Source organism: Elephas maximus, chromosome 14 (genome assembly GCF_024166365.1).
Source record: "Elephas maximus indicus isolate mEleMax1 chromosome 14, mEleMax1 primary haplotype, whole genome shotgun sequence".
Lineage (NCBI taxonomy): Eukaryota > Metazoa > Chordata > Mammalia > Proboscidea > Elephantidae > Elephas > Elephas maximus.
In genome coordinates, this window is record NC_064832.1 from 66796090 (window position 1) to 66820452 (window position 24363).

General features: G+C 38.8%; 1 long non-coding RNA gene across 1 annotated transcript; it reads left to right on the forward strand.

Annotated features, from left to right (window-relative positions):
- The first annotated feature begins 1444 nt into the window (after positions 1-1444).
- Positions 1445-18247, forward strand: LOC126058079 (uncharacterized). Its single transcript, XR_007513087.1, has 5 exons — positions 1445-2160; positions 2657-2736; positions 2879-3093; positions 4971-5114; positions 18037-18247. It is a non-coding gene; the product is annotated as an uncharacterized LOC126058079 (long non-coding RNA).
- The last annotated feature ends 6116 nt before the right edge of the window (positions 18248-24363 follow it).

Sequence of the window (24363 nt, forward strand, 5' to 3'; positions counted from 1 at the left end):
ATACACAGTGCCATACATCTGATACTCTTAACAGCCCACTGTTATTCTTCCACACCTCCTTTAACCTCTTTCAGGTATACCCTCAGTTGCGTCTCCTTCGTCCAAAGCCAAGTTATCTCACTGATTTATATCACCCACCCTTCCATCACACTCACACACCCACAACACATATTTTTGTTCTCTCCTTTTTTTCCACCATTCTCTCTCATTAGATATTGGCACCTAATATTGTGCCTTTGTAAATACGCAGAAGCAAGTGTAGACAAACGAAAACATATTTTCTTCTTTCACCAAACTAAAACTATGTATTGATCCTTCTCTTGGCTCATCTCAAACTCTTTTCTTCCAATATATTCCAGTCCTGTCTCCCACATTCACATGCTCTGATCCTGTACCTTGTTTATTCTTTTCTCTTTATCTGGCCAGCTACTGCATACAGACATGCTCAAGTGAAGAATGCATTAGGGCATAACTGAATTGGCTTCCTTGCTCACAGCGTGTCCTGTGGGGAGAGGCAAGCTTTGGAACATCTGGTGTACCTCCCTCCTTGGCTTACAGAGGACAGAAGGCTAGAGGTTTTGTATTAAGCACACGGGAACCAGTATAGGGTCAAGTCAAAATAGCTCCTTTTCCCAGAGGCTACTTCTAAGAAAGGAAAATAAATAAACTGGAACCTCATAGGTTCTAAAAAGGAATACTTCTTCATCTCCCTTCTCTTCAAATCATAAAAACAAGGTTAGTGGGATTCACAGTGAAATGAAAAGTTTGTAAAAATCTGGTGAGTCTGAGGCATATGAAACATTGGCCAAGGCAATCGATGAACGAAAGTGAATTTCTCACTTCTCTAAAAGGAACTTTTATTTACTAAGTAGCTAGCATATGCCAAGGGCTGTGCTTTTATACTTTATCTCATGTTTAATTTAATTCTCCATTGAATTTACTCCTTCATTGTCCTTCATTGTTCCTGAGGTTTAAATCATAAAATCACAGCAGATCTTTACTATTCTGAAAAAAACAATGCCTCATTAAATGGGAGTAAACACACATTAATAAATTACTTAATAATTTATTAAGCTATTGTTAACTTAATAAATTTACATAATTTGTTAAAGTAGTCATTAAAATTCAGGACTATTCAAAAAAGATACATTGAGTAAATTATCTTTGCAGTTATGGTAAGCATGTTTTAAAGCTATGATGTTAAAGTGGAGGAATGTTTTGACAGATTGGCTCGACTTTCTTAAATTGTTCAAAACTTAAAAGTTTCACAGACACCAAGTAGAACCCAAAGTTTTCCATAATAGGTTAGAATAGTTATTCCAAAAATAAAATGCTTATTTTATTTAATATATAAATTTAGATGATTTTATCATTGCATGAACGAGCTTTAGGTCAATGAGTTTTAGATTTGTTTACCTTATAACGTATCAAGATTTCAGAATGGTAGCTTTTTCAAATTCTTTGCATCCTGAGTCGTCTGTGACTGTGTTAGTGTCTCTAAGACACTCTGTGCTACTCTGCCTGAAGGTAACTGGATAGAAACAGCTTAGCAAGAGGACAGCAGTGTTAGATGCTGAACAGGCTGTTACTGTCCTCTGATCCCTGACTGGACTCTGGCTCCTTATCTTATCTCCCTCCCTGTATTACAACTTTCTTTTGGCACACACATGCTTGGCTTTCAGTATTTACTTGTGTACATCTATCACTGACTCTGAGGTTTAACTTCTGCCCAGTCCTCATGCCAACCTGGGTGCAACAACTTGTGAAATAGTGCCACGGGTGATATTTGACACGGAGGCCATGTGCCTCTCAGTGAAAAGATCAAAGCGCTCCCCAAGTCTGACCTGGTGCTGGCTGCAAAGACTGGGTGACAAAAGCAAACGCAGTGACCACAGTTCACTTTCTTAAAGCTATAGCTAGGGTTTTAAAATGAGGCGTGTTACCAGAAATTGAGATAACTGGTGACAAAGGGAGAGCAAATTAGGAGGCTGCCGAAGAATATTTGTGGCTTGTTTTCAGGTAAATCACGTATAAGCAGTTTACCAAACTGAAGAAGCTGGGCTACTGTGGCAATTCTAATCCAGAAGATACCTAAAAGATAACCAGATGCCTCTGGGATGAAATCAAATAAGAAAAAGGTTTTATGCACTCGTGGTAAAGGTCTGTATAATATAATAATACTAGGAATTGAAAACAACAGTTCTAGAGTGTTGTAACTGCCTTGCATTTTCTGGCTGAGTACAGAGCACAGACTAAGCACAACCAGAGACAGAATTGCTTTTAGACTGATTTAGTTGTCTTTTGGTAGCTTCACAGAGTCTTAGATGAGTTTATGGCTCATTCTGGGGAAGTTGGGTTAGTGTTTGTAGACTTTTTAAAAAACCATTGTTATTCATTATTTCAAATTTTGGATCAAAGTATTACGAATATAATATCATCCTGGAAAAGGTTTTAGTAGAATATGACTCTGATTTTCAATGGTATTGTAACTTTTTAATATGTAATTTATAAGGTTATCTGTGGCTGCCAAAGTTCTGCTCAGATGATAAATTAGTAATAATCACCATCGTCATGTAGCAACTATGTGTCTGACACGGTGCTTCACAGATATTATCTCATTCAGTCTTTCCCACAACCCAATTCTATCTTAAGCCAGATTTACAGGTGAGGACACTGATTCACAAAGATACCAAATAATTTGCCTGAGTGATCACAGATAATCAGGAACAGAGCCAGGTATGTTCTACTCCATCTGCAAAATGGAGATAATAATAACAAAGCATTGAATAATTGTGACCATCAAAATTGTGTCTAAGTATACATTCTCTAAGATTTTAAATTGATATGTAACTGTTGCCTGTATTAATATTTCTGATAGGCTTTGGAGTAAGCTGCCACCCTTTGCCCTTGGACAACCTCTTGAAATATTAAGGGCAACTCCTTCTACATGCTGTGTAAACGAGCTACAAGAGGAGCTATAATCTGACTAGAAAACACCCCTGGACCATCGAGTTATGACACAGAAACAAAAGATAGTGCTTTGAATTGTGTTGAGGAGGCAGAGACACTGCAAAAGTGGAGATTGTCCAGAGGGTGAGAAAATCACTTGGGAGAAGGCTGCTCGCTTCAACTTTAAGTTTGCTAATTAGTTTTAGGGAAAAGCAGCTGTGTTACACTGCCCAAGGGTCAGCAGCTGCACATTTTTCACTCTACCTTTACGAGAGTCAAATTGTTTAAAAGTAAACAAATATTGGCGATTTCTTTTTTTCCAGAAAGCAAGTGTCCGACCCACTGATGGTATCCTTTCCATTCTTCCCTGTATATCACAGACATTTTTCCTCATCCACCTTCATGCTATATTACATACCACAACCATTGGTATTTATGATCATACATTCTCAAATCCCTTTTAAAAGTGACAACATGCCCTGTATGATCTGGCTTAAGAAAGCAGGAAAGCATTTTAGAAGTGCTTCCATCAAAAGAATAAAATGACAAAATTCTGCTCTCTGCTTTCAACTTCAGTCTCTGGACATACATTTAATTAATATTTACATAAACAAACAAACAAAAACCAAACCCATTGCCATGGAGTCGATTCCGACTCATAGCAACCCTGTAGGACAGGGTAGCACTGCCTCACAGGGTTTCCAAGGAGCAGCTGGTAGATTCAAACTGCCGATCTTCTGGTTTGCAGCCTGAGCTCTTAACCACTGTGTTACCGTAGGGTCGCCATGAGTCGGAATCGACTCCATTGCAAAGGGTTTTGGTTTGAATATTTCCATAGCAATTTATAATTTACAAAGGTCCTATATATATTTAATGCACTTAACAGCCCTGAAAGTTGGACACTTATTATCTTTGTAAGTTTTTAATTTCTGTGAGAATACAGTACAGGGAAAATGCTATATGTCCTCAGAGGAAGTGATATTCACCCTCCTTAATGAAATCCAATTATGTGTAACCTCATTTTTCCCTTTGTACTCTGGCTTCTAGGAACCTCAGATTCTAATGTGATGAATATTTATGGTCCTTATATCAACCTTTATAGTTAGCATACTTTCTCCCTTTTCATTGTTCTGCTCTTCTTTTTCTTCAATCTTACGTGATTATTGTATAATTTCCTTTATATCTGTTTCGAATGTTTTGAAAGAGGGCACCTATGAAAAAATTAAAAAAAAAAAAGAATGAGTGGATAATTTGACTATTATTGCCCTAATTTTAGAGATGGGGTAGCTACCTGAGCAAAGTTATAAAGCTCATAAGTGGCGGACTTAGGGGTTCATCCCAAGCCTCTTGATGCTAAATCCCATATTGGTTCTAGAATGATTCATCCCTTGAGAATATGGTGAGGTACTATTTTACTTAATTAATGTCTTGCCTCTAAGAATAAAACTATTATGTTGCCCAAAGTCCATACTGTTGCCTCTACTGTCTTTTTGAGGATTCTTTAATGCCTGAGAAAAAAGAAAAACAAAGCAGTACCACCCTTGGTGTTCCCAGACATTACCCACACACAGTGAGCGTCTTTAAATTTGGCCATGCCGAAGTATGGGGTGACTGGGGAGGGTTCTGGAGCATCAGCATGGCTGCTGTACACATTCCCTCCCATCTCGGCCCAAATAGGAGGAAAAGTTGCCCCTTTCCATCTTTGCCTATTGAGATGTTGCAGTAGCTGCCATCTGATTCTCCCTGCAGCTCAGCATGAATTTTTCTCTTTGTTTGGAAAGGTGATATACAAAGTCAATGCATTATTTATAGTAGCTATTTTTATCATTACTGTGATGGTTAATGTTTTGTGTCAACTTGGCTAGGCCATGATTCTCATGATTATATAATTATCCTCCATTTTGTGATCCTATATAAGGCAACTTTCCTTTAGGGTGTGGCCTGCATCCAATATACATGGATGTTTAGCAAAACTCACTCCCTCTTGATTCTGCATCTGACTCATCATCCTCTGACCTCAGGTTCTCGGGACATGAGCCAGCAGCCTACTGCCTGACGTGTCAATTTTGGGTTTGTCAGCTCCTGCAACCACTTGAGTCAGGAGAAGCCTCCAGCCTGACACCTGACCCATGGATTTGAGACTTCCCAGCCACCTTCAACACTGTGTAAGCCATTTCCTTAAAATAAATCTCTCTCTATATATACAACCTGTTGCCACTGAGTCGATTCCGACTCATAGCAACCCTACAGGACAGAGAAGAACGGCCCCATAGGGTTTCCAAGGAGCAGCTGGTGGATATGAGCTGCTGACCTTTTGATTAGCAGCTGAATCCTTAACCACTGCGCCGTCGTGGCTCATCACATGTGCTTCACTAGTTTTGCTCCTCCAGAGAACCCAGCCTAAGACAATTACGTATTCACAGTAATTGAATAATATAATAGAATGGGAAGAAAATAATCTGTAGTAACTTCAGAAACATTCATGGGAAATGTTCAGCTGCTAAAACACACAGCTCCCCCTCCCCCCCCCAAAAAAAAAAACAAATACTGGATCTTAAAATACCATGTAAGCCACCCACATCTGCAAACCTTTATTTCTGCCACTATTTATTTGCCCAATGCAACAGAATTAGTGTATAATAGAACCTGAAGGAGAATTCTCAATTCTCTTCATGTTGCAGGGCTTGTAATGAAGTTATTTATTCTTGGAGTGAGCATAACTTCTGATGGCTAGCTCACTATCCTAATAAGAACAACATAACGGGTTCTACTCTGACATAACCTCACCCTATTTCATAATCAAACACCCAGCCAACTGGCTATTAAATAAATGTTCTCAGTTACAAGGATGACTGTTTGAGAAAACATAAATGGATCAATACAAATTTACCACCTTAGTGAAACATACACACACACTACTGACATGTGTTCTGAGTACTCTCTTCATCTACAAAGTGTAGTGTACACTTATCAGGTATAACAATTTTCTTTTTAAAAAATGTTTATGTACTTTATTATCGTTGTTGAGAATATAAAAAATACACAGCAAAGCACACACTAACTCGACAGTTTCTACATGTAAATTTCAGTGATGTTGGTTATATGTGTTGAGCTGTGCAAACATTCTTACCCTCTTTTTCTGAGCTCTTCCTCCCCATTAACATGAACTCACTGCCCCCTAAGGTTCCTATCTATTTTTCATTGCTGTTGTGCATTTGATCCCATATGGATAGGTAAACAATGTATTTTCTGACGAGGCACTAAACCTTAGGTTCCCTATGTGTAATATCAAGTATTTGGACTGGATAACACCAATGATCTTTATCAATTAGGAAGTTTTCAGTTAAAAGTAACAGAAAACCTGACTCTAAATGTCTTAAACACTAATAAAAATGTATTTTACTGCGTAAGAAATCTGGAGGAAAGGTAGCTCCAAAGCCAGTCAATTTAGTAGCTTAATGGTATCGTGATTGTAACGGAGATGTTTTCCATCTGTAGCTGTTATGCTCCTTTGACTTAGCCTCAGTCCAGCTTTCTTCATGGTCTCACAAAGTTGGCACAGTTCCAGGTATTGTGTGCACACACAACAAAGTCAAATGGAAGAAGAGATACTTTTCTCCTCATGAGTCTCCTGTATCAGTAATGAAATCTTTTTCTGAAGCCCTCTGACAGATTTTCCCTCATGTTTCATTGGGTAGAATTGCATCACGAGCCTTCCCTATACCACAGGGAAAGGATGAGATGACAATGGCTCACTGAATAGAGTCAAGAAGAGAATGGATTACGAAAACAGAATTTTATTTCTTTTCAAATGAGGGAAGAAGTGAATTGATGTTGGGTCGGCAATCAAAAATACCTCCTTAAGTGCACACTTTAGACAACCAACTCGTAAATATACACCTTTATCCATTCATACTTGTAAAAGACTGTATTTACATCTATTTAAACATATCTACCACATCTCTCAAGGGAGACAGCTTACAGTCTCATCAGTCAAATGCACCTAATTCCATATCCGGGATTTTTTTTTTTTTTGGTGAATTTTTTATTGTACTTTAGATTGTTTACAGAGCAAACTAGTTTCTCATTAAACAGTCAGTACACACATTGTTCTATGACATTGGTTAACAACCCCACGACATGTCAACACTCTCCCTCTCGACCTTGCGTTCCCTATTACCAGCTTTCCTGTTCCCTCTTGCCTCCTAGTACCTGCCTCTGGACTGGTGTGCTCCTTTAGTCTTCTTTTGTTTTATGGGCCTGTCCAATCTTTGGCTGAAGGGTGAAACTCAGGACTGACTTCATTACTGAGCTGAAAGGGTGTCCAGGGGCCATATTCTCAGAGTTTTTCCAGTCTCTTTCAGGCCTTATCTGAGACTTCTGTGTGTGTGTGTGTGTGTGTGTGTGTGTATGTGTGTGTTTAACTCCTTGTTTCATGGTTTGTGGAGATATGACTCAAAAACAAGCCTTCCACCACTAGTACATCCAATATAAAATAGGATAAACCCCTCCCACTGAAAGAAACAATCAACTGTGATTCTGAAAAGGAGACAATAGCAAACAAAACAGTCACAGTCCATAGTAGTTAAATTCTGTTGGGTGAGAGTATCAAGGACTCCCTATCCTAGCAGTAGAGAGAAGTACCTGGTAACCTGATTGGACAAGCCCAAATCCACTCTAGCAAGGGTCTTTGTTTTCTTCCTTGTGGCAGAAATTACTAGTTGCTCTCCAGTACCTTTATCTTCTTCTTCCTGGCAAACATCTAGGCCACATTTCCCAGCCTTCCTCTTAGTTGTAGCCATATAGACTGAGTTTTAGCCCATGAATATCATTAGAAGTGCCATGCATCACATCCAGGCTGGGTCCATAAAACTACCCACATGTGCAAGCGCATGTTTATTTTTCCCGCCTTCCAACTCACCAGATGGAGATACCTGATAAAATAAGCTTAGAAGATATGTGTTGAATGTAGTAGAGCCTCTTTCAGCCTGGATCTCTGTGTTTAACATGCTCAGCTGCTAACCAAAAGGTTAGACGTTTGAACCTACTAAGGTGACTTAGAAGAAGAGCCTGGCGATCTATTTCCGAAAACTCTAGGGGTCACAGTTCTCTTCTGATGCAATCTGAATCAACTCTTCATGAGTCTGAATCAACTCTTCAACAGCTGGTGGTGGTGGTGGAAGGCTGCCCCACCTACCTTTTCCCTTGCTTGGTCCTGCTATGTGAATGAGACATAAATTTCTGTTGTGTTTTAGACATTCAGATGTTAGGTCTATTTGTTATGGCAGTTACTCTACCAAGACTAATACAAGTTTTCCTTTCTGGCATCATTTGAGATGAACACTTGGGAAAATGCCCTTTCTGGGGGCTGCATAGCTTTACTCTTCCATGTCCTGTTGGTGGTAGGTCAGGAGTTCAGGGAATTGCCTTAATATCGCAGGCCATTGTTTATTAACCTTGGGCTTTCTTTGGTAATACAATTCCTGTAAACCTCAGTAGGCTTCAGGTGCTTCCAGTCAATTCCACGGGCTAATAACACTGCCAGTGATCGTTTCTAGAAATAGACTGTGAGTCTGAGAATTCCTGATTCCCTGCCAGGGGCTTGTACATGCTGCTGGTCCTCCTAGACCTCGGATTAATGACCTCTGCCCTGAGGCAATTTAAAACAATAACCTTGGGTGGGGAGGCAATACCCATAATCCAATCTTTGCCACTTGGGTTTTTCTCTTTGTCAGGCAGAAATTGTTTAAGACAGGCATGAAAGATTAAGCTTATCCTTTGGTCCAAATTTATCTGATGCTGCTGAATCTCCTGCTTCTCTCTGCTCTAAGATGGTCCATCCTTAGTCTTAATTTGTTTCTTCCCCAGGGAACCTCACCGAAAGACTCCAAGAAGTGTCCAGTACCCTTTGAAGTTCATACCATTTTCCCAAATACCAACCCTCCTTAGGCTCATGGTCCATGTTCAAGAGCGACAGGTGGTTTAATCTACTGCTTCACAGTCTCATAAAAAGAGTCACTAACTTCCCAGTTAGGTTCCTCGCTGTCATCTACATCATCTGCTTCATTCATCCAATTCTACATCTTAGGCTCTGTTACTTTCTGCATCCCATTTCTGGACATCTGTATCATTTTCTGTATCTATCCGATTTAAAGGGAAATTGAGTTTATTAAAAGAATATTGGGTAGGAATCACGTGGGGTGAAAAACCAGCATCAGAGGACATGTGGTCAGTAAGAATGCCACAAATCGCATTAAGAACTGGAGTGAGAACACAGCTTCCACTGCTTCTAAGTACAACACTCTGCAGCTTACACTGCTGACACCACCAGCATGCAACACTGAGTGCTGTCCCTGCCTCTGCTGCTGCTGCAACTCTCAGGCATTAATTTTGCTGCCAGAGCCTCAGCCACAGGACATACTTCATTGCCATTCCACCTTCTACATCCCAATGTAAAGCCTGAGAAAATTGCATCTCATTGGCTGAGCCTAGGTCTTGTGCATGCCCTGGACTTTCAAGAGAGGCTGGACAATGAGTATCTGGTGTTACTTTCTAACTCTTACTCATAACAGGGGAATTGTGCCATGCAGAAAAGTGATTCAGATACTGGGAGGCCAGAAAGAATAACAAGTACCTCCTACAGTTCTTTAGTCCCTGAGTGGTGCAAACAGTTAAAGTGCTCAGCTGCTAACCGAAAGTTTGAAGGTTTGAGTCCACCCGATGTGCCTCAGAAGAAAGGCCTGGCCATCTACTTCTAAGAAATCAGCCACTGAAAACCCTATGGAGCACAGGCCTACCCTGACACATATGGGTTTACCATGAGTCTGAAATGACTTGACGACAACTGTTTGTTTTTTCCCCAGCAATATGAAAATGTGGTATCAAAAGTTCTATGTTCTAAAAGAATGTTAATACCTCAGACACAACCATTAGTTGATTTTCTGACCTTTTTATGCCCTTGAGAGTGACAGTCTCTGTTTTCTGGATCTCACCTCTGATGTTATCAGGGGCATACCTAAAATGAGACCCAATTTAAGCCTCAGTCTATTTCTTCCAAAGGATAAGTCTCCCCACTTGCTAGGAGGTTGCCGTCATGTAGTGAGTATTCAGAACTATGTACCTGGGCTAGGATTTCTTCAGACACCATAACAACTTCTCACCAATGTTTACATGTGAACCTAGAGCAAAGGCCACAGAAGACTAACTCTACCTGTCCAAGGACAAACTTGAAGCTCAGCCTGGATCAGCTCTGAGAGCACTTGACCCCAGTGTTTCATTAGAACCTTGATGCCAGGCAATCCCACCATGCCACACAACACATGATCCTTGCCAAAAAACAAAAAACTCCTCCAGAGCTATCTATTCTCTCCCACATTTTATACCAATAATTTTGTTTCCTCTCCCCTGGCCAGCTTTCTATTGGCAATATATTACATCTTCAAGAAATCCCATTTCATGATGAAGGAAAATTCTACCATCTTAATCATCTTCACAGAAGACTCATTACACCTTCTTGATTTGATCTAAACCTGTTTTTCTCCCAAGAATAAAATTCCCCTTGGTCTTATCACATAAAACTATTCCTCCCTTTCAAGCAATAGGCTCTGATGCATGTGTGTGAGTGATACAGAGGAGGAGGGAATGGGGATATCAATATACTATTGTATCCCTATTCCTGTTTTCAAAGCATTGTTCCTCCACCCTTCTCTCCTGTGAGGCTTATGCTATTTAGCTCTACTACTGTCTGTGCTTCCTCATCAACGATATTCTACAAATACAAAGAAGTTTTTACTTGATTTACATTCTTCCTCTTCACCCCAGGTTAAGCCATTATTCTGATGACTTGCTTGTCCATATGGCTGGCCGCCCAATGTTTGAGCCTCATGGTGCCTTGTCCTCCTCAGCTCCAGTGACTCACCACCCTCACTCCACCCCATAGCCATGACGCTCAGTGCATGTTTTTATCTCCAGGGACTGCTTCAGCAGTTTAGCCCTCAACTCAAAGCCCCCATTTCCTAATCACAGTTTCCTGCTCTAGCATTCTCACTCATCACATCCACGGCACTTGTTCCGTGACTGTATTGAGATGTTCAGTTGCTTAATCTCTCTTTTTTACTCCAAATTTCTCAGTCTCTTTGGGTTTTCATTTCCCTCTGTATCTAATTTAAACTCAGAGGCCTGATAACTTATTCTTTTATCTATACTCTCAACTCTCCCAATTCCCCAGAAAAAGTCCTGATTTACATCAATCCAACTGTCTGCTTTTTCAGCTCCTACATTTAGGTCCACAATTAGATACTTAAGAAACATTGAATTTATTAAATTAGTTGCACTTGCCGCATTAAATGTTACCGTTGCCTCTGACCGTTAGAGAGCTGGAGGTTTTAGCTGCCTTTCCCTTATTGAAGGAACTAAGGTGGTGCAGAGGTTAAGCACTTGGCTGTTAGCAGAAAAGTTGATGGTTCAAATCTACCAGTGGCTCTGCGGGAGAAAGATGTGACACTCTGCTTCTGTAAGGCCTTGGAGACCCCATGGGGCAGTTCTACTCCGTTCTTTGGGGTCGCTCTAAGTTGGAATTGACTTGAGGGCAGTGGGTTTTTGGTTTTTCCTTAACTGGGAATTTGCTACAATCCAGTTTCCCACTCAAGCCTGTTGTAAAGGACCTTCCTTGATTCTAACAGTGCATTATTATCAATGGTCAGCTACCAGGAATCAAATTTATTTGAAATGAATTAAATACACTTGTGGGTAAGTCTATTCAACTTTTTCAGTAACCTTTTTTTGTGCTGAGATGCGGAAGGTAGAAAGCATAAAACTTACTTCTCTACCTCATCAGAGACACCTACAGCTCACAATATTTAAGTGGGTCTTAAACTCTGAAATGAAGATCTTCTGGGAGGGAAGGTGAACGAAAAAATTCAGGCAAAATTATATGCAAACTCAGAGGGGTAGGAAAGTGTATAGATGGGGTAGGGAAGGGCTGAAGATGGCAACTCACATCTTCTAAGTGTGAGGTTTTTTTTGCCAGTCTTGTGTAAAGCACACTCTATACTTTACCTGGCAAACAGTTCAGTGAACTTTGAAATAATGAACCTGAGAGAAAAAGATGATGGGAGGTGGCAAGATGAGACTGGAAAGTTAGGTTTGTTATTGCAAGGACATGAAAGACCTTACACGAAATGTAAAGTGTTTAGCTTTACCTATAGTTTATGGAGGAGTCACTGGGTGGTCACAGCAATAAAAACCCCGTGGAACACATTTCTACTCTGAAACACATGGGGTCGCCATGAGTCAGAATCGACTTGACAGCAACTGATTATAGGCTATGGGAAGTCCCTTTAGGATTTTAAATCAGGAAATGACATGATTATAGTTTCTTTTTTGGAAGGTTGCTGGTGTCAGTAAGTAGGAAGAATCCAAGGTGTGTAAGGGCTTGAACCACGTCTACTTACTTCACTACCCTTTCCCCAGCATCTAGTATTTGTGCTTGCCATTCAATAGTCACCGAGTATGTGCGTTAATGAATGAGCCTGAAAGTAGAGAGAATAGTCAGGTGACCTTTCCGACAGTTAAGCGAGGAAAGTCTGATCTAAGACTATGCCAGTGCAGGTAGAGAGGAGAGGCCAGAAGGCCTTGGGGTGGAAATGAATTTGTGATTTCAGTCAGAGAGAAAAATTCGAGATAACTAAAAGACTTGATGCTAGATAATTCACTTTGATTTTGTAATAATCATCCCTACCCCAGAGGATTTTACATCATCAAATGTTAATGAGCTAATGTATGCAATACATTATATTAATGAAGGAAATACACTTGGGGATTGCGTTTGACTTCCAGCAACAGAAACTTCTAAAACCCAGGCTTAAACAAATTATGGGTTTTATATCCTCATGTAAAAAAGTCTGGAGTCAGGTGGTCCAGAAATGGTATTGCATTCTACAATGCCACCAGGGAGTCAGTCCTTTCTAGCTATCAATTCTCCATTTATGTTAATGTGGGGTTTTCACCTCATGGCACCAAGCATTGAATGCATATGCCTTGAAGGACAAAGAGGATGACTTAAGGGCAAAGGATGTGTGCTGGCTGATTCTACCCCCTTTTACGGTTTCCCCAAAGCTCTACTCATGGGTCCTGCTTTATCACTTTTGCCCCTGGCACAAACGTAGCTGGGAAAAATAGTGTCTTCATTACACACATTGCAAGCTGGAGAAAAGTCCAGGTTTTCTTAAAAGGAAGAGGGGCTAAACTGATCTCTAGCAGGCAAGCATTAGCAGTGTCTGCACAACACTGCAGAAAAGGGGGGTGATACTGCTATCTTGATTGATTTGACAATCTTTGTCTTAAAAGGACCAGAGGTTTTCCTTGTGCTTCTGTGTAGTACTCACAAGAATAGAGGGTTCAAGCTGATATTAAATTTCAGGAAATTGAATGAAGATGTCACAGAAAAAAGATAATCTCTGTGTTAAAGTGTCTTTTTCATTTATGACTAAGGACTGGTTCATCTCTTATGTTCTTAAAGATGTGATTTTTATATTCCTGTATGGTCATATCCCAATCTATAGGTTAAGACTGAGCCCAGTTATAGAAAGGACCAAGGATGGCACCATCCTGACTCTGTCTCTATAAATATAATTTGTTTAAGCCTAGGTTTTACGGTGAATTTTTCTACTTGATCCTTCCCAGTTCCAGAGTCTTCTTTTGATACTTCGCTTCCCTGGCAACCCAGTGGATGTAATGGTATCCCCATTTTCATCCCGCTCCCCAGTTTCATTGACACTTTATGTAGTCTGTTACTCTTCAGTTATCCAGTTTCTTTTTAATTTTTAAGACCATAACCTTTTGCCTTATCCTCAAAAAATGGCTTTATACATACTGTGTACAGTCAGTTGCAGGTCAAGTGTCTACTGTGCTCTATGTGCCATATATAAACTTCTCTAGTCCTTAGAGCTTTCCTTCCTTTGGTCAGACCCAAAAAGCCCATTGCTGTTGAGTCAATTCCAACTTACGGCAGCCCCATGTGTTGCAGAGTATAACTGCTCCATAGGGTTTTCTTGGTTGTAATCTTTACAGAAGCAAATCAACAGGCCTTTTTTTTTTTTTTTTAATGGAATCATTGGGTGGGTTTGAACAGTCAACCTTTAGCTTAGTAGTCAAGTGCAAACCTAGGGACCTTGGGTCAAGGAAGTCTAAAACCTAGGCTGCTAGCCTGGACCATCAGATCCACAACTTAGGCCCCTCTTGTCAAAGGTTTTGGATTCCTTGATCCAAAAGCCTTCGGTTATGAAAAAAGAGAGGTAAGAAAGTCTCCTATGTGTAGTTAGAGTCCGTTTGGACAGGAGCTATTACCGCAGCAAGGGCTGAGAGATCTGCCTATTAGCTGAGATGAATAAAACTTCGAAGTGACTCATGGGTATGTTCAACATGATTGGTTGTATCTGTCCTGCGGGAGATGATTACTTTTCTGACAATAGTCTTGAGTCAAGGAAGGTGCACTTACTTATATACTACTGCCTTTTTTGAGTATCAATGTCACAGCTTACCCATCCTTCTTTTAGTGTGGAGCAAAATGTAGAAATAAAATGATTTAAATGAATATAACCACACAATATCGCCTTGAGATGTACTGAAAATTAAGCTATATGTCAGGGGAAAGATTTTTAGCAATTCGGATGGTAATTTAACTTCTCCCTGACCTCCGTTTTAAGACATGTTGATGCCATGGTTCTTCTGCCAGCCAGTTAAATTCTACTTTTTCAGTAGCTTATAAAACTGAGGCTTCTTTATCAAGATCAACACTGGAGAACGGCATAGTCCATGTGGCTAGAAAACTGATAGCTTTATCCCTCTCATTTGGTTTAGTGAGTGAATGGGGTTATTAGCTCATAATTATTAGGATATATTCTAAGAAATGGGTTCACCAGTATCTAACTTCTCCTTTGCAAACAGTCCCCCAAATCAGCATCTGATAATGTTGAGTGTTCCCGTAATTAACTTGTATTTAAAAGGAGGAGGAATGTTCTTACCCGTGTTGGTAAAAAATAGCTTTCAGAGGAGCTACTTTATGAAAGTTCAGGTCGAGAAGGGGTATCATATTTGTAGCAAATCTGAAAGACAATGATATTATCTGAGTGTCTAATTAAGACTTTCTAGTACATTCTTCAGCTGTTGTAAGGGTTTTGATTAACTCGGTTGTGTGTTATAATGCAGTGTATAGATTCCTCTATGGAAAAATAATTCCAACCTAGATATCAAACCTAAACTAATAGTAGGTGTTTGGTTTTCTTGATTGGGCAAAAAGCCTTAACAAATTGCAAAGAATATGTCAAAAGACAGATTGAGTTGATTTGCTGAATTTAGGTAAATGTTTGGGCTGACGGTTAATCAATTGAAATACCTGCAATTGAAAGATTGTGTTACTAATTCTGTTCACAAATTTATCCTCCTTTCTTCATCTCTTCTAAATAGAGGTCGAGAAATCACTGCCTTTGCCAGTGAAGTTTTCCATTTAGTATGTAGTTTTTCTGAAACAGGGGGAGTTAGCTGGCAAAACTGTTAAGAAGGCCTGCTCTTGCTTCTGAAAATTATCATCAGATTTGTTTTGTGAATTTCTTCACAATCATGTCATACGTGAGATGAAGCACACATGGATGATGTCTTCTAAACACTAATGATTCAAAAAAAACTAAAAATTCTATGTGGATATAGGCAAACCCTTCGAAAGGAACATATTATCACACTTAAGGTTTTGGCTCATTTCATAAGGACGGGCATCGTTCTGCAGGGATAGAATACATGCCCAGGAATCAGTAAGTTCAAGTGGGAGTCCTGCCTCAGAAAAGTGACAAATTATAAATACAAAATATAATTCTTACTCAGAAGCTATACTTCCTGAGTTTTTTGCTTGTTTTTTTTTTTTTTCCCTGTGCAAAGGAAAACTCTCAGGAAAACTGAGATCATTCTGACATTAAAAAGGTTGAAATTTAAGGCCCATTTAATTTTGTATGCACTTCACTCAAATTTTAAAATAGGATCTATCTCTTTGATTTGTTTTTCATGCCCTTTTATTATATAAGAATAATAAATCCTGGAAAGACATCTTAAAAATACAAAAATAGGAAATAAAGACAAAAGGGGAAAAGGAGACTTATTACGATGAGACATAAGAGGTAACAACCAAAAGTATAAAGGCCATGTTTTATCTTGACTGGATTTGACTATACCAACTGTAAAAATGTATCATTGAGACAACCTGAGAATTATGGATATACACTAGAAATCAGATGATATAAGGAATTAATTCTGTTAAGTTTGATAACGGCATAATGAATATATATATATATATCAGTTAGAGATGCATAGAAGAATTTACAGGAGAAATGGCATAATACCTGGAATTTGTTTTAAAATAGTCTAGAAAACAAATAACAAAGAATGTGGAAGGGCATAAATGAAAACAAATTGACAAATGTCAGTAATTGCTGAAGCTGGGTGACAGGTACATGAGTGTTTTTTACACTATTCCTTATGCTTTACAGATTTGAAAATTTTCCACAATAAAAATTACAAGCCCAATCCATCACTGTAGAAATAAGCAAATAAACAAAGTGGAAATGACTTCCATTTCTTTTGATTATTTATGACTTTGCCGGTCACCAGTTGCCATGGAATCCATTTAGACTTATGGTAACCCCATGTGTGTCAGAGTAGAACTGTGCTCCATACAGTTTTTAATGGCTAATTTTTCAGAAGTAGATTGCCAGGCCTTTCCTCTGAGGAACATCTGGGTGGACTGGAACCTCCAACTTTAGGTTAACAGCCACACACATTAACCGTTTGCACCAGCCGGTTATGACCTTATGACCTTAAAAACAAGTCTCTTTTAGAGCTACACACAAAAAGCTAGGGTTCCTTTTGTCCGGGAATGATTTTATTTTCTCTGTTCATGATGAGCAGAGAATTAGAAAACTAGCAGATTGCCATATTTTTATACTAGGTTTAAATCAGTTCAAACATCCTACTAACACTACGTATGTGATGGTCTGCCCCGGGCTGCAATGTGTCCCACTGGAGATGGCAGGATTTACAACGCATTCTGTTACCTCCGTGGGGACATGGACGTGCTGTAAGGCTTGGGATCAGGAGCTCCTCCATGTCTACTAGCTACTGAGGAAACCCAGGAATCCCCTGGGTGGGGAGAGGGAAGAGCAGTCCCATTTTCTTTTTTATATTAGGAATGCACAGGAGAAAAAAAACGTGTTCTTGGCATTTTCACATTGGAATAATTGAAAAGCTCCCTTATAGACACCAAACATTGCTTCCACGAGACATGAATAGGCATTGTGTGGAGGTGCGTGAGAAGTGGAAATATGTCAGATAAATTTAGGAACTGCTGGGTTAAATATTTTAAGCTTTTTTTTTTCTCTTAAAATTTGTGTAATGTTTATGACAAATCTCCTTGAGGGCACATGTGGGGGAACATTGAAAGTAGTATTTTCCAAACTGTTTTGACCATTCATTCTTTTTCCAGGAGCATTGAGTAAGACTCGTATTTCTTGAACACACTTCAGAAGATGCTACCTTTAACCTAACCCTTTTCAACTCAAGCCTCAACTGTATAATGGTCTCTAAACTTCAGGCGCTCTCTCTCATTTTATGCTTTACCATAGTTGTATTAAAGTTCCTTTGATGATTTGTTGAATCATTGATTCATTGAACAGCATTTATTTATTGTCTACTATGTGCCTACTTTCTACTTGGTGCTGAGGATACAAATAAGACATATGGTCCAGGTCCTCAAAAAGTTCATCATTTACCAGATGAAGCAGACAGTACAAATGACCACTTGTTTACAAGCCATATGAACAGAGTGCTTACCTATGACAGCACAAAGATGGGCGAGAACAATTTTGTCCTGAGGGCAGGGGAGCAACCTCTGGATAAGCTGTAGTTGCCACTCATTGACTGGCTAGCTGGTATCCATCCCTACCTCCCAACAGTCCTCTATTTCTCTTCGGACATTGTTGCATTTCCTGCTAAGCTGACTCTGCCAGAGCTGATCCAGTCAACACCTCCCTTCTTTTTGCACAGGACAGGTCCAAGAACAGCAAATGACCCATGCCGGTCCGGTTAGAATGAATTTCAGGAATTATGCCTGGAATGTTGTGACCTGAATTTTTGCTTCCTGATATGCTACAGCCATTTCTGCTACTCTGAGAAAAACCATCTTGGAACAGAAGAGGGCAGAGCTGAAAGAATTAGAAGGAAATGGGCCAAAGACCTTTGGGTCAAATACCCTACCTCTGTACTTTTTGGTTCTGATGAACAATAAATTCCCTTTATTGTTCAAGTCAATTTATCTTATGTTTTCTGTTGCTTGCACCTGAAACATCCTAAGCGATAAACTCTTGTGCCCATGCCTTTGCCGTGTCATTGTCTCCAACTAAATTGGCCACCTTTTCCCTCACCTAGGTCTTACCCAAGTTTTACCATCACCCTTTGTTGCTCCTGGATCAGCTGACTTCCTAGAGCTCTCTCCCTCTTTTACCACTTATTATTTAGCAATTAAACCCTAGGTTAACACACACACACACTCACATACACACGTACCCATGTATGTCTTGCCTCCCAAACTAGACTCTAGACTCTTTAAAAGTGAAGATTATAACTCATTACATTACATTCAGATACACCATAATTACTGGATACTTTGTTGTTATGCATATGTGCTCAGTTCAATCAACAGTAGGCCCTGGCTTCCATTCATGAAGTGCTCTACAAACATTTGTGGAATGAATGTTAAACTTGCATCATACCCATTTCTAGCAGTCCTTAGCACAATGACTGACATATAACAATGTTGTGATAGTCATTTCCACTTTACTTCTCAGCTGTCACATCATCTTAGCACCTCCCGTGATTTTTCTCTCAAGTGCAAGTGATCGCTCCTTCTATCGGGCACTCATAGTATCATCACGGCTATCACATCCTTGCCTTCATTTATTTCCGGTGCTCACACCCTGCTATATTTTACGGACAGAGACCTTATTAGATAATTAGTAGATACTCAATAAATTTTGTTAAATCCAGGAGAAAATGAATTACTTTATTTTTAGTTCTTATACTGGTACCTAAAATATTTATATAGTTACAACTGATAAAATAATCCTTCCATTTTGTTCAAACATGCCACAGACGTATATAGCTGGCTAAGTGGTAAAATGGGCTTGAGGAATACATTTCTTTCTTTTTTTTCAAAATTATTATTGTTATAAAAATATAAATAGCACAACATTTTCCAATTCAACATTTTTCATGTGAGCGGTACATTTCTTATATTCTTTCAAAGATGATGCATATTATTTCAAGAAAAAACTTATCAGGAAAACTACTATGTCAAAATTTAGTGCTGGATAATAAATATTTTTATTTCTGAATGACAACCTACACTAACCCCACTTTCTCTCTGTGATAAAATGAAGTGTATTTAAATCAAAGAATCTGTACATAAAGTAAAAGAGAGGCAAGCATTATCAAGTCTTATTAGAATACCATGACCCTTTGATAAATACCGAGTGCACACAGTGTGGTAGCTAGACTATTAAATACCTTGAATGATTTTCTCTGAAAGATGACATCTCATGAAAGTATCGCAGTAGCTAAAAAATCCAGCCTTCTGATAAACATTCTGTCTTTTCCCAATCCCCAAGTCTTCTTGACTTGTCATGGATTTGCATCTAAGCTCCACTCTCCAAGCCTCTTGGTCTTCAATGGCATCTTTGCATTTCTGTCATAGTACTGAGACTGTCTAAAACATTGCTGTTTTCTAAATACTGTCATCTGCACCAACCAAGTTACTCCTCATGAACCTTCTTTGACCATCATTTGGAAAAGGCTGTAAGTTCTTTTCCTGAATCACAAAAACTTTTTTTTTTTTTTTTTTTGTGGTTATGGAAACATCACCACGCTCACCAAACTATGCACCAATTCTCCACTTCAGGATAATTAAAAAATAAAGAAAAAAATTTCATCCATAATATATTTGGAAAAATAAAGATTCTAAGACCATTCTAATTAAGTTAACAGAAGCTGGTATAATACAGGCCATGCTATTCATTGTGAGATCCAAGAACCATCAGCCTCAGTATCACCTGCTAGCTTGATAGAAATACAGAAACTTAGGTCCCACCTTCACCTTCCTGAATCAGAATCTGCATTTGAACATGACCTCCAGGTGATTCATATGTACAATAAAGCTTGAGAAACATGAAAAAGAAGCATACGAGGGCTCTCAAATACCACATATTTTTAGTGACATTTAGTTTTTATTCTTTATATTGTGCTTTCTAAGCCTTCTGTCTGAAAAATTCTTAATAAATATTGTTTTAAAAGATAATGAAAATACAGTCTCAGGCTACCTAGATCTCACAGACTTGTAGGGATGACAAATTTTTATGAGAACCCAGAGATGGATGTGCCTAATTCCATATGGAAAACAGGAGAGCCTTTACCTCTCCCAAACTATAAAAAAAAATGAATATAATATTCTTTGTTTACTACCTTCCAAGGATGCTGCAATAATTAACACTGTTATTTATGGAATACAGTAATATACATTGAGATAAAACTGTGTAAGCAACATTGTTGCAAATAATGGTTTGATGAGAATTTCTTCCAGCAAATGTTTTCTCCATTATAAAATGTTCACAAGCATGCTCAGATAAACCATAATTACCGGAGACTTTGTAATTATGCATCCGCTCTCAGTACAATCCACAGAGGGCCCTGGCTTTCATTCACTGTGGGCCATGAGCATTAGCTGTAGCTGAGGGACACAATCTTTAGTAACACAACAACTGATAGAATTCCAACCAGCCACCTGTTGGCCTAACTGAAAATAAAAGTATTTTTGTTGGTTCTGTTTTTAAATAATATGCAACTTCACAATCAGTTTTTTAGTGTAGGAAAACCACAGTGTTTGTGTCAAAGTATAGAGTAATTTGTTACTTTAGTAATTGTGCTATAATTTGGACATTTTACTACTGAAGTACGCAGTTGGCACTAATTTTACATAGTAATTTGGTGCAAACATTTGACCATCATAAAGAGTTTGTATTAATGCCTCTTTTAATCAGGCACAAATGATTTAGACAAACATGCCCACTACCCACTAGGAATTTATCTAGCCTGTAACAATTAACTTTACGATTCCAGGTTAAGCAAGATGGAATCAAGGTTCACAATAGTGTCAGTATGTCTGCCAATATTGTTTTTAAGTTATGTTGAGAAATAAACCATAAAAAAAAAATTAATACTTTTTCCTGTTTAGTCAATAACATGCTAAGAAATTCTATATTTAGGTCATTTTATCCCATTCCCAAATACTTGTAAATAATCTCAGAATTTATAGCAATAAACTTTAGAAATCAAAGAAGTCTCAAAATAGTTAAAGACTAAGGACAGAGGAAGATGTCTATATACAACTAGTTGAAAAGTAAACTCTTCAGCCAGTCAACAATATTTTTTTCTGACTCACCCATCAGCAGTTTGGACTGTCATTTCAACGTCATTGGCAGATCACTATGAGTCTACAGGCTTAGTGTAATTTAGGGCCAAAGAAGTTTGGGCTGTGCATAGAATGGTAGGAAGACACAGCAGGGGTCACATAACAGTCTTGGAGCTTTTAGCTTGGAATGGTGCTAACACTGGCCAGACTAATCACTTTAACTTGTAATACTTGTTCATTTTGCTGTAGGTCATCCGTAGTTCTGTAGCCAGAACAGTGATGATCTAGGAGTGTGGCTATGACTTGTGATTAATTAAATATTTCAAAATAGTGAAGTTTTCATACCCACTAGTTAATATCATATCCTTTAAAAGTGTAATCATATCAAAATCATTAGAATCTCTCAGAAAAAGAACAAAACATATAACTCAGACATATAACCCAATGACCATCTTTTTTAAAAGTATTTTTCTTAGAATATAAATACAAATGAAAAAAAAATATGTATAAAATTTGTGTGTGTTTCTGTGTCCCACGTATCTCTCAGCTCATATAATGGCAAAACAAGGGGCATATGTTTAGGGCACTATAGTACATCAAGATTAGTTAACAGCTTTTCTCATTGGTAGATTCTCGTTTTACTCTGTGGCAATTGTAATGCATTTCACTGAAAACTTATTAGGCTAAATTCATTTTACTTAGCAGCATTTACCTTCCCAGATGTTTACACGGGGCCAGGAAGATCTAGCCAAAGCCCATTTTTCAGCTGAAAGAATAGATTGATGGGGCCTGAACTAGAGTCCCCACAGAAGACCAAGTAGTTGTCCTGGATTCTGAGACAGCTTGGAGCAGAGTGGCTAGAAATTCCCAGAAGGGTGCAATATGGGAGTACATCTGAAGGTATGCAATTGCATCAGGTGGTTCAGAGACACATCGTATAGGTGGTATCGGGAACTAAGGATAGTGGCTGCATACCATCCCATGGTGGGGTGTGGGGTGGGGATGGTTATCATTTAGCTTTCTTCTAATCCCTCCATAATTTTTAAAAAAGTGCCTTTTTTATTTATTTAAACTACATTCTACCGATATTAAAAGTAATAGTAACAGTTAAGACACATAGTACTTTCTATGTGTCTGCAGAATCTGTGGGTGGCACAGATGGTTAATGAGTCTAGCTGCTAACCAAAGAGTTAGAGGTTTGAGTCCACCTGGAGGTGCTTCAGCAGAAAGACTTGATGATCTACTTCCAAAAATAAGCTATTAAAAATCCTGTGGAACAGAGGTCTGCTCTGACGCACATGGAGTGATCATGAACTGGAATCAACTTGACGGCAACGGGTAGTATACATGCTTGCGTACATGGACAAAGAGTCCATTATAGCTAAGTGGTTAAGATTGTAGGCTCAGGAGTTAGTCAACCTGGATTCAAAAGCCTGCTGGTCTTTACTATTTGGTGTGGCCACGGGCAAGCTACATAACCTCTGTGTGCCTAGGTCGTCATTTGTAAAATGTAGATAACAAGAGTAGCTATCTCAGAGGGTTGCTGGGAAGGTTGAATGAGGAATTCATGTAAACTTGATTCTCAGTACGTAGTAAACACTCATTAAATATTGTTGTTGTTGTTAGGGAATCTATATGGAGTGATTTAATTCCCAGCATTCCATTGGGAACATAGTAGATAGCAAGTCAATATTTAATGCAAGATTGAATGACTGTATGACTTAAATAATTTGCCCAAGTTTGATTTGCCCCAGGGATAACCGGGGGCCAGAGAGGTTGAATAATATTTTCCTGCTCCCTGAAGGATGCCAGGATGACTCAGCAAACCCACATTCTGGCATTTGACAGTGATATGCTAAGCTGGTTGGGCACTGTCTGACTTTGACACGATCCCAACTCTGGCACATTTCATGGTTTTAGACACCGACAAATCCTAGCCAGGCCAGTCTCAAGGCACTGTGAGTTGCTGCAGACTGTGGTGTAACCAAGAAAATACAGTCATTTAACAATGCTAAGTAAATGTAAGTAAATGTAATACATCTGACTTCCCAAATATCAGGGCTTACTAAATGACAATTATTCCTATTTTTTTTTTATATAAAAAAGACAATGTATACAATGCTGTCTTTTTGAGGCAGGACCAGGTCTAGGAAGTACATTTGGAACAATGAAAAGAAGAAAAAAACTGGTTTAGTATAATCTCGGTGTTTTGTGTACCCAATTCTTAGATAATGAATTTGTGTTATGAGTTGGAATCGACTCGACAGCACTGGGTTTGTTTTGGTTTTTTATTCGTGTTATCAATTATTCATCCAACAAATATTTATGAATGACCTAGTATGCGCCAGGCACTGTTTTAGGAGTTGGAAATATACCAGTGACCAAACAAATCAAAATTATATCAATCTCCTCAATAAATGGATGGATAAACACAACGTGAAAAAACAAAATCAAGTATTATTCAACCTTAAAGAGAATGAAGTTCTAATACACGCTACCACGTGAATGAAGCTTGAAAACATTATGCTAACTGAAATAAGTTGGACACAAAAGGACAAATATTGTATGATTCCACTTACGTGAAATTTCTAGAACCAGCAAATGCATAGAGACGAAAGTTTACTAGTGGTTACCAGAAGCTGGGAAGGGGGAAGAATGGGGAGCTATTGCTTAAGGAGTACTAAGTTTGTTGATGTGATTAAAAAAAATCTAGATAACTGGGAGCTCCTAAAAATCAAACACCTATGCTTATCCAAAGACTTCACCAAAAGAGTAAAAAGACCACCTACAGACTGGGAAAAAATTTTCAGCTACGACATCTCCGACCAGCGCCTGATCTCTAAAATCTACATGACTCTGCTAAAATTCAACCACAAAAAGACACACAATCCAGTTAAAAAATGGGCAAAGTA